This window comes from Penaeus monodon, chromosome 26, assembly GCF_015228065.2.
Source record: "Penaeus monodon isolate SGIC_2016 chromosome 26, NSTDA_Pmon_1, whole genome shotgun sequence".
Taxonomy (NCBI): domain Eukaryota; kingdom Metazoa; phylum Arthropoda; class Malacostraca; order Decapoda; family Penaeidae; genus Penaeus; species Penaeus monodon.
The window spans coordinates 30,644,060-30,654,059 of NC_051411.1; positions in this window are offsets into that span (position 1 = coordinate 30,644,060).

Below are 10,000 nucleotides of genomic sequence, written 5' to 3' on the forward strand. Positions count from 1 at the left end.
TGTTGCATCAACGAGGAGCTCGGCGTATCGCTTGGCTTTGTTAGAACCCCGGATAGCGAGTCTGTTGTTTTCGCTGACACAGCAGGTGGCCGTACCGGCGCGGCGGGGACACGTGTGTTCTGGGCAGATAAAGGCAGCGTCAACTCAGGGCGTACACGCAATACGCTTTGTTTCACGTCGATCTGAATGCCGGGCGAGTCCACTACGCGACTGGATTCTTGCACGTCTTTCTTCGGCGCTGAACTCCAAGGTAACTCTCCTGCCTGTGCTTCCTGGGCTCCAGGAAACGACTGCCCTCCCTCAACGGAAGCTGCCGGTCCTTGTGCAGTAGCTATGGAGGAAGACGGCGGACCTGTCAAAGATGCCTGCGTTGTCCGGGGTAAGTTTTGCGCAAGGGATGAAGACGAAGACGCTAAAAGGGTGGCGGAGGCGGGCACAGTGGCGACGGCAGGGCGGCCGAGGATGCTGGGCGATGTCCCGGACCGCCGCAACAACATCCAAGGATAAGCGGAAGTGCTTATCATCTTGGATACGTAGGCAGGTGGGGACACGTGCGCGCCGGGCAGAGAAGGCTCAACAGCTGCCCCGACTCGCGGCCTCCCTTGTTGCAGGTTTGGTTCGCGCTGATGTTGCAGCTGCTGTTTATAATCGGCCGTAAACGTCGTGGTGACTTGATGTTGCTGTTGAGGTTGGTGCTGAGCCTCATCGTGGCGACCATGAAGGCTCCGTTCCCTCTGCCCCTGAAGGCTTGGTTGCTTTCCGTCCTCGAGCGGTGAGCGCGCATGCTGTGTAGTCTCTCGGTCTCTCTGTTGTTGGCGGAGAAGGTTTTGTAACTCGAAGCTGACGGCCGGAGGGCCAGGGAGGGGTCCTAGAGGGCGATATTTGCAACCCTGGGAAAGCAGCGCCGAGAAGCTACTCTGTTGCTCTTGGCGGCAAGTGAACTCCGGAGGCCCGGAGGAAACAGGGACAGGCGGCCGCAGGGGAACCCTGGGGGGCGAAGCAGAGGACGCCTGTTTGTGCGACGGCGCCACGACCCGCGTGGATTCGGCAATGCTGAACCTTCCGGGGGCCCGTCCCTCTAGGAGACTCCTGCCCTCGGATGAAGCCACCCTTGCAGCGCCCTGGGGAACCGCCATGGCTTGGAGGACCGTTCTGGGGGCTTTCCTTGAGGGCACGTGCCCTGCCCGTCCCACACCCACGAAGAAGGAAGAAGCGACGTTGCTTTCGACGCCACCTTCTGTCTCTAGAGTCTCCTTCCTCTCCTCTCGGCCTTCTTTCCTACCGTTCTCTTGGTTCTGCAGGAGGATCCTGGCGGGGTTCCCGAGGTCCCGTCCTGCGCCTCCGGCGCCCATGCCACCCACACTCTTCATCGTTTCCCTCGAGGCAGCGCGGCCCTTCCTCTCTCGGCGGCCTTATCGTCATCCGCCACAAACATCCATCACACTGTTTAAAAAAAAGAACGCTTGCTTCGTAAACAGGCGATGGCGATTATCCCGTCGCCACCACCACCGCCGGAACGACCTTCGCCACGACCACGGCTGACGTCATATGCTGCGGGACGCTATTTCCACCGCTACCAAACAAGGCACTCGTCGCCGCACGGACATACGCCCACGCAGACGACACAGAATGGCTACACGACACGACACAAGGCGCGAAACCCACACCCACAAAGAACACACAAGACACACGAGGAAAGTGACGTTGCGCTGTTCACGCCCACGGCTACGCGAGAACTGGTTGGGAGTCAGCCTTTCCTCGACGGTACGATGTGCGACACGCAGCTATGGCATAGCGGTTTTTCACTGACTGCGAAACAAGTAAACTTTTCTTGAGGGCTTACCATACATCACAAACACTTTTTAAGAATAAATGCATCAGCGTATTTTTTCACTAATGGAAAGGACACCGTTTCAGTCCGGAAGCTCTCCAGGACCCACTACAAGACGTCGATTTGGAACACGCCTCGACCCCCCCCACAGAGGCGTCACGAGAAAGCACACCTCCTCCTCCGACAGAACTTGCAAGACGGACAAACAACACCCATTCTCCCAAGGCCTCGATCCCCCTCCCGCATCCCCCTAGTCCCTCCCACAACCAGGGGCGTCACCAGGAGCCGCTAGGGACCTCCCACTTCCCCCTCCGCCATTTGCCACTCGGAGGTTCGTCTCTCGTCCGATCTTTATCTTGCGATCCTTCCTTGGTCTCTCTCTTTCGTCTTATCTCTCTTTCTTTTCTTCTCTCTTTCTTTTCTTTTCTTTTTTTCTTTTCTCTCGCTCACTTTGCATATGCAGCTCTAGGAAACGAATACCACGAGGGAGAGGAGAAGGAAAGGGAGAGAGGGAGGAAAAGGGGATAGGTAAAGGGAGGGAGGGAGAGAGCAAGGGGGAGGAGAGAGAGAGAGGGAGAGAGCAAGGGGGGGGAGGAGAGAGAGAGAGAGAGAGAGAGAGAGAGAGAGAGAGAGAGAGAGAGAGAGAGAGAGAGAGAGAGAGAGAGAGAGAGAGAGAGAGAGAGAGAGAGAGAGAGAGAGAGAGAGAGAGAGAGAGTGAGTGAGAGAAAGAGAGAAGAAACAAACAGAAGAATGACAACAGAGAGAGAGAGAAAAAAAAACTGCAGGAAAGAGAAAGAACACACAGAGTAACACCGGCAACCCAGGAGGCGTACCGCGCGATACCTCGGTACTGGTGAGCGACGGGAGATGAACCGGGGAATGTTGACACTCGGGGCAGGTGCGAACGAAGCGGTTCTCTACCCTCATGATGGTGGCGATGGGGAAGGTGACGAGCGGTGTGATGGCGGGGGGGGGGGGAGGAGGGGAGGAAGGGAGAGGAGGGGAGGAAGGAGGAGGTGGGGAGAGACGGGGAAAGGAGGAGGAGGTGGGGAGGAAAGGGGAGGAGGGGAGTGGAGAGAAGGGAGCGAGAGGAAGGAAGGAAGGAAGGGAGAGGAGGGGGAAGGATGTGGGAGGAGGAGAGAGGAGGGAAAAGGAGGGTAGAGAAGGAAGGGAGGGGAAAGAAAGAGGAGAGGAGAGAAGGAAGGTGGGGGAGGGGAGAAAAGAAGAGATAAATATGGCAGTGAGAGGGGGGGAGGGGCGAGGAAAAAGGAAGGGCTGACCGAAGTAAGGTGATAAAAGGGAGCAAGAGAAGGAAAAGAAGAAGAGGGGGCGACGAGAGGGGAAAACCATGAGAGGATAAGACAGGAAGAGAAGGGATAAGAATGTAAACAAAAATACACACGAGATAATAAAGAGTACAACAACCCTGAAAAAAATTCCCAAAGTCGCCACACTACAACAGGGACTCCTTTTTCCCTCACTCTCCCCACCCGTCATTCATGGACACATACGCCCATCACCCCCCACCCCACCCCCACCCCCTCCATTAGCGGCAACGTAACGTCAAGCCAACAGCGTCAGACCCGCGACCCGAGACTACGAGACAAGGCAGGTGTGATTCGCGTATACCGCTGTAATGAGGGTTAATTAGCACAGGTGTGTTCCGCCGCGGTGTTTGTTCCTTGCCTCCCCTCGCCCGGCCCTCCGCCCCCTCTTCTCTCGAGCCAAGCTGTTGTTATTGTCTCCTTCCGTCAATCTCTGTCACTCTGTTTCGCTTCTCCGCTTCTTCTCCGAGGTTTCTCTTCGAGCAATTTTCATTTCCACTCTTTGAGTCTCGCCTCTTTCACTTCGACATTTCTTCTTCTCCTCTTCGTTACGGATGCAATCTATTTCTGTTGTTTTTTTCCATCATTCATTTCTCTACTTATATATATTTTTTCTTTGTTTCTTCTGCATCAGTCAATTTCATTATACTCTCCGAAATATCTTTCTCCTTATATCTCCTTCCCCTTATTCCCCTTTCGCTCCTCTTCCTCTTACATTTCTCTTATCTCCGTCCTCTTGTCAACTAGTATGCTTTCTCTTCTCTCTGATCTCATACTGTTATCCAGTTTTATCCTACCTCCGTCTTTCTACCTGTCAATCTCCGTCATCAACGTCAAATATCGACCGCTATTTTCTCGCTCCCTTACTCTCTCCCTTCTCTCTCTCTCTCTCTCTCTCTCTCTCTCTCTCTCTCTCTCTCTCTCTCTCTCTCTCTCTCTCTCTCTCTTCCTGCGTTGTATTGATCCTATTCGCTTAATTCTCGTTCTGTGTCTTTTCCTTTTGCGTAATAAGTATACGCTTGAAAACTTCCCTGTTATTTTTTTTTCTTTTTTTCTTTTCTTCTCCTCGACTGTTTTTGTTTATCCCACTTCTTTTTCCTTTTCCCTTCGTCTTCCCTCTTGTTTCGCAACTTCTCATCTACGTCCCGTATTTTTCTCTTCCTCGTCCTTCTCCTCTTTTCCAGTTTTCTCTTCTCTCACCCATACGTTATTTCTTGTTTTCTTCATTCTCTTTGATACTTCTTCCTCTTCCTATTCCTCCTCCTCCTCCTCTTCCTATTTCTCCTCCTCCTACTCCTATTCTTATTCTCATATCTCCTCCTCCCCTTTCTACTGCCGTCCTCGTCTCTGTCCTCACTCCCACCTCCTCCTCCCCTTCCTCTTTTCCAATTCCTCCTCCTCCTCTAAACTACCACTCCTCTTCTTTTCCTTTCTTTATCCTTTCCCCTTCTCTCTGCTCACCTTCCCCGCGCCCTCCTCTTCTGCAGGAACCTCATCTTTAAGTTTACCCAATATTCCAGCCCTGTCAAGGTTACCACCACCACCCCACGCCGTCGGAACACTACTTGCTATGACTCACCTCTCTCTCTCTCTCTCTCTCTCTCTCTCTCTCTCTCTCTCTCTCTCTCTCTCTCTCTCTCTCTCTCTCTCTTTCTCGAGCACACATTGTGGTTATATAAATAAATTCAAGTGATCTCTCTCTCTCTCTCTCTCTCTCTCTCTCTCTCTTATATATATATATATATATATATATATATATATATATATATATCATATATATTATTATTATACTATATAATATATATATATATATATATATATATATATATATATATATATATATATATATGTGTTGTGGTGTGTGTGTGGTGTGTGTGTTGTGTTGTGGTGTGTGTGTGTGTGTGTTGTGTGTGGTGTGGTGTGGGGGGGGGTGGGTGTGGAGGTGGGTGGGTGTGGGAGAGGAGGGGTGGGGGGGGGGGGGTGGGGGGGTGGGGGTTTGGTGGTGGGGCGGAGTGCGTAGGGATGGCGGAGGAGCTGGTGGAGGGTGGGGGTGGGTGTTGTGTGGTTTGGTATGATTGTGAAGAGAGAGAGGAGAGAGAGAGAGAGAGAGAAGAGAGAGAGAGAGAGAGAGAGAGAGAGAGAGGAGTGAGTGAGTGAGTGAGTGAGTGAGTGAGTGAGTGAGTGAGTGAGTGAGTGAGTGAGTGAGTGAGTGAGTGAGAGAGAGTGAGTGAGTGACAGTGAGAGTGAGAGAGAGAAAGACATTTTACCTGAGTTTACATTCTTAAATATTTCTCCAATAACAAACTCCATACCTCAAAGCCCATCATTCTCTCTACTGACGTCGCACCAGAAAAAAAATCCACTACAACCACCACACATGAGTCAAACATGACGCACGCGATAACAACAAAGACCTTGAACAAAGGCCGGTGTTTGTAGCTTCCTGGCCAGAGGAATGCAACTACAAATGGCTTAGTATCCCCTTCTGGGCGACGCGGAAACAATCCGTTTTCTGTTGTGCGGAGTTTGATGATTTGTTCCAGTTATTTTTTCCAAGTCGATTTTCCTACTTTAGAATTCCGTCCAGTGCTACGCTGAATGGCCTTCCATGTGCCGATGCCCAGCTCTGTCACTATACTGGGAGGCGAAGGAACGAGCATATGAGAGAGAGAGAGAGAGAGAGAGAGAGAGAGAGAGAGAGAGAGAGAGAGAGAGAGAGAGAGAGAGAGAGAGAGAGAGGTGGGGAGAAAGAGGAGAGCGAGAGAGAGGGGGGTGGGTGAGAAAGAGGAGAGAGGGAGAGAGAGGGAGACAGATAGTAGAGGGAGATACGAAAGAGAAAACAAGTTGAGAGGAAGAAGAAAAGAAAGAGAAGAGAGGAGATAAGAGCTAGGAGAAGCGAGGGGAGGGCAAGGAAGGGGAGAGGATTAGAAAAGGGGGAAGGGAAAGGAGAAAGAAAAAAAAAATAGAGAAACTCAAACATGACACGGTTTCCCGAATCACCTACCTCTTTACCCTGCAACCATTCCCTTAACAAACCATTTAACAATACAACAAGCATCCCCCACAAGTTACTCCCCTTCCGGATACCCCCCCCCCACCACCACCGCTTCTACCTTGCAAATCCGTCCCTCCCCCCCATCCCCTTCCTCCCTCCTCTTTACCCCCTGCATCGTGCAAATCCCCACCCCCTCCCCTCTTGCCGTCAAGGTCATCCTACAGAGGTAATTATCCGCTGTTTACCTCGGGAGCTTCGGCCGTGTATACTGAGAGTATACTGTCGATGTACAGATGCAGCAGCCCTCTAGACTGTACATGCACACATTTGTATATGTATGTGTATGTGTATATGTGTGTGTGTGTGTGTGGTGTGTGTGTGTGTGTGTGTGTGTGTGTGTGTGTGTGTGTGTGTGTGTGTGTGTGTGTGTGTGTGGGTGTGTGTGTGTGTGTGTGTGTGTGTGCGTGTGTCGTGGTGCGTGCGTGTGTGGTGCGTTGTGTGGTGGTGTGTGTTGTTGTGTTGTGTGTACTGTGTCCGTGTGTGAAGCTGTGTGCGTGTGTGTGCACATACTTTGCGTTACTTTTTCCAACTTTATGTACAAGTGTATGATTCAGTATCCAGAAAATTCACACACACACATTAACAGCCAAACCATGACAAGGAATCTCAATACCCTTGGAATCAACCGCTGAATATATTAGCGATCTATCTATCTGTGTATCCTTTTATGTATATTTATCACTCTCCCTCTCTGTGTATCTATCTACTCATTATCTCTATATAGATAACGCAAGTGAAAATTGAAAGATAAAGATAAGAGGGAGGGAGGGAAAGAGATAGGGAAGAAAAGAGAGAGAGAGAGAGAGAGAGAGAGAGAGAGAGAGAAGAGAGAGAAAGAGAGAGAGAGAAAGAGAGAGAGAGAAAGAGAGAGAAAGAGAAAGAGAAAGAGAAAGAGAAAGAGAGAGAGAGAGAGAGAGAGAAGGAGGGAGGGGTGGGGGGATAATACTTCACATGCAGAAGAGGGTTAGAGAGGGCCGCTGAAAAGCGAGGGGAGAGGGGGCGAAACAGGGGATTTTAATAAACCAGATTCGGGAGAAGCAGAGCAGAAGGAAGGGGAGACGGAGAGAGCAGACGAGTGAATAATTTCTTCTCCCACCCTCTTCCTCTCTTTCTTTCCATACCCTTCTTATTCGTTCTCTTTGCTTCTCTGTCCCTCTCCCTCTCCCTATCCTTTTCCCTCGCTCCCTACCCCGCCCACCCTCTCTCTCCCTTTCCACTCTCTCTACCCTCTACTCTCCCTCATTCATCCCCTTTCCCTCCCTCCCTCCCCCCTTCCCTGCCATTAATATTCCCTCTTCTATTCTCTATTATTCCCACTCTTCCTACCCCCCCCCCTCTCCTCTCCTCTCCTCTCTCCTCTCTCTCCCTCCTTCCATCCTTCCTTCCCTCCCTCCCATCCTTCCTCCTCTCCATTCATTCCACCATCCATTCGAATGAGCTGAATGAAAGGTGGGAATGAAAGGGATAGAGAGGGAAAAACCCGCTGGCTTCAGGTGATGAGAGCATTGTGTACGCGGCGCGATGGAGTGTTTACAGGAACAGTCAAACAGTAGACTTTAGCCATAGTAACACCATAAAGGCTGATGCTATTACTGTCCCTCTCCCCACCTCTCGCCCCCTCCCCCCCCCTTTTTTTCCCCTAGCTAACACACTGCTCTAATTCATAGGTAGACGTCCCAATATACATACATATACAGATCCTTACCTATACACATACACACTTACATACGTACATACATACACTCATAAGCACTGAAATTAACATATATTGATAACCACGGTCGCAAAAAAAGCAACAAACAAATGCGAATATGTTCATTATTCCCGATGTACATCAACGCCATAAAGATAATGCAAATGTTGATGGCGTGCAATCATGCGCTTCCTGGCGGGAAAGGGAGGGAGAGAGCGCGAATGGAGAAAGGAGAGGTGAGAGGGGCGGATAAACGAAAAGGGGGAGGAAAGTGAAATGGAAAGATAAAAAGGAGAAGTAGGGGAGAGCGCGAAAACGAAGATGAGAGTGAGAGAGGAGGATACCGGGAGACAGAGTGATATGATAGAGGTAAGAAAAACAGAAGAGGAAAATGTGGACGGAAGATAAAAGGGATGGGAGAGACAGACGGGAAGGGCACGGCGCCGGGGAGAAGACAGTGTAAGAGACGAGAGACAGCGGAGGGAAGAAGACAGAAGGAGACAGAGAGAAAGAAAGAAGGAGGAAGAGGAGATGAGAAAGGAATCCCATCCACGATAAAAAAAACTACAAGAAATAATTGGACTGTAATGGCAGCCCCTTGTTCAATCCATTATGCGAGGTTCAACAACACAACAGCATTTACCTGGTGGGGGTCAAATAATGAGACGGGGGGAGGGGGCGGGAGAAGAGAAGAGGCAGACCTCCCCTCCCCCCCCCACCTCAGAGACCTTCCAACCGCAGTCTTTTACGTCTTACCTGTAAAAGAGGAGAGAGAACTGATTAGAGAAGGGTGACGCATGAAAAATCGACATTGCTAAGTTTATTTATTCATACTTTTACTTGCTTAGGTTATTGGCTTCTGGGTACTTTGGTGATGAGGGAGCGAGCCTGGGAGGGAGGGAGGGAGGGAGGGAGGGAGGGAGGGGGAGGAGCGGAGTAAGACAAGAGAAGAGCGGAGAGATGAGGTGGTGGTAGAGAGAGAGAGAGAGAGAGAGAGAGAGAGAGAGAGAGAGAGAGAGAGAGAGAGAGAGAGAGAGAGAGAGGGGGGGGGTGAGGGAGAGAGCGAGAGAGTACAATTCTTAAGAAGAAAGTGGCTTTGTATAGCTGCAAATGAACTCAAAAAGTACATCTCCCCCTGTAGCATATATCCCTCAACCATAAAACCATAAAAAAACACACGCGAAACAAAAGACAAACAAACGAATTCCTCCTCACTCACCATAATAAAAAAAAAACATCAAACAAACAAACCACCCACAATCAGAGCATCCAAAAATGCGATCATTCTCCCAACTACCCCCCACCCCACCCCCACCCCACCCCCGCGCCGCCGCACATCGAACACACCACCCAAACAAACACCGCCGAAAGAAGAAGGCCAAAGTCTTCGCACCTCTGTTTGGCACTCCTGTCGGGGAATAATGATGGCTGGCCTGTATGAGCCCTCGCCCCCCTTCGCGCCTGTGTATAGATGCAGCAAACCCGGCCTGCCTTGCCTGCCACCCACGGAGGGCGTCGATCGGTCGGTTGGGGGTACTTTAGCCATCTCTCACGACGGGAAATGGGAGCAACACGCACGTACCCATACCCCTTTTCACTTTTTGGGAACATGCTAGACGGACCTACATGGCTACATAATACACACGAAAATAAAAACATACATACATACATCGACAGACAGATAAGGACAGAGCTATAGATATAGACCAGATAAACAGCCATAGTTCATAGACCTATATAGCAGAGATGGAGAGGAGGAGGAACCCGGAGACAAAGCCAAGCAGAGGAAGCGGGCGCAGGCATCCCCAGGACATCGCCGAGGTGAGGTTCACATCGAGGCTTGGGCGCTCACCCCCCCCCCCCCTGCCTCTGCTCCCTGCCCCCTCCCTCCTCTTCCCGCTCATCCTTCCCCCCTGGGCAACCCCGGGGTCAGGAGAGCGCTCTTTGTTGCACCCTGCCACGGCGTGCCTCCCTCCGCCTTGCAGAGCATTATTGCATGCCTTCGCCTCTTGCTCACTCGATTTCTCTCTCTCTCTCTCTACCACGTATTCACTCCAAGAGCATCGCAACATGAAAACTACAATTAAGTATCATGC